This window comes from Cynara cardunculus (genome assembly GCF_001531365.2).
Source record: "Cynara cardunculus var. scolymus isolate 2C chromosome LG 12, CcrdV1, whole genome shotgun sequence".
Classification (NCBI taxonomy): Eukaryota; Viridiplantae; Streptophyta; class Magnoliopsida; order Asterales; family Asteraceae; genus Cynara; species Cynara cardunculus.
The window spans coordinates 27,737,663-27,739,038 of NC_037539.1; positions in this window are offsets into that span (position 1 = coordinate 27,737,663).

Consider the following 1,376-nt stretch of genomic DNA (forward strand, 5'->3'; position numbering starts at 1 on the left):
TCAGTGTCCACATCAACAGCTGAAGCTAAATATGTAGCCGCTAGTAGCTGCTGTGCCCAAATTCTTTGGATGAAAAATCAGCCACTGGACTATGATCTTCAGTTTTCAACGATTCCTATTTATTGTGATAGCACCAGTGCTATTGCTACTGATAACAACCCTGTACTTCACTCCAAGACCAAACATATTGAGATCCGATATCATTTTATCAGAGATCTTGTTATGAATGGTGATACTGAACTTCACTTCTTTCTAACTGAGTATCAACTCGCTGACCTTTTCATCAAGCCTCTTGATGAGAAAAAGTTGAAGCTGAGGCTCTTAGAGCTGAAGCAATTGCTGCTCCTATAATCCTGTCCACCAAAGCTGTTTCAGCTGAGGTTGTCGATGCCATCCTTAGGGATGATGCCCATACCATCACTGCTGCTGGTGGTGATGATGAAGACGATGATGAACCTACCATTCCAGACATCGGAAATGATCTAGAAGGCGACGATGACGATGATGATGAAGATGACTTTACCATCAAGTTCCATAAGCCATCAACGGTCACCAAAGGTGTTACTCTTGGGGATTCCACATCCCAGGGGAGCAAAGGCAAGGTGAATTGACTTCATCAGGGAACCAGGACCCCAAGTCGAAAGGCAAAATGGTCGCTGAAGAAGGAAACTTGAAGGTATTGTTCAATATCCCTCAACAACCTTTGTTTGAAGACTCTACCTCTCAGGTAGTTATTACTTCAACTTATCAACTTCATATTCCATCAACAACCTACGATCGACTGGAGTGGGTACCTGATCAACCCATTTCTTGTGCTACTACCGACCATCAGATGTCTCAGTTGAAGGAGTCACTCGACCAGACTAGAGTAAAAATCCCTCTTCGAGGCATTAAGGGCTGAAGAAGAGCTAGAGCTTCAAAAGAAGCAGACTGAAGACAACTTGAAGCTGGCCAAGTCACTAGCTGAAAAAGTCCTTCCAAAGAAAAAGTCCAATAAAACGGTGAACGCTGTCCAAACCCAGGCTAAACTTCTTTCGATTGCAGAAGCTGAGCATGAGAAGAATCTGAAGCTGGTGGAAAAAGACAAGCGATGGAGCAAAGCCAAGCTAAAAAAGAGAATCAGTCCCCGCCCGATTATCAGCGTCAACATTAGTGGACGTTCTAAAGACGGTGGAATGCTGGTTTCAATGCTCATCACCAGGGACAATCTTGATGCCGTTACCGAGTATCCTTCCTACTTAGGCCGTTATGGATTCAGGGAATGGACGGAGATCAGACAAGCCATTCAGCAATCCAAGTCGAGACACAAGACACTTATCGAAGACACCATCAGCGAGCTTATCAAAAGGATGTCCAGGTATGTCAAGGTCCCTGAC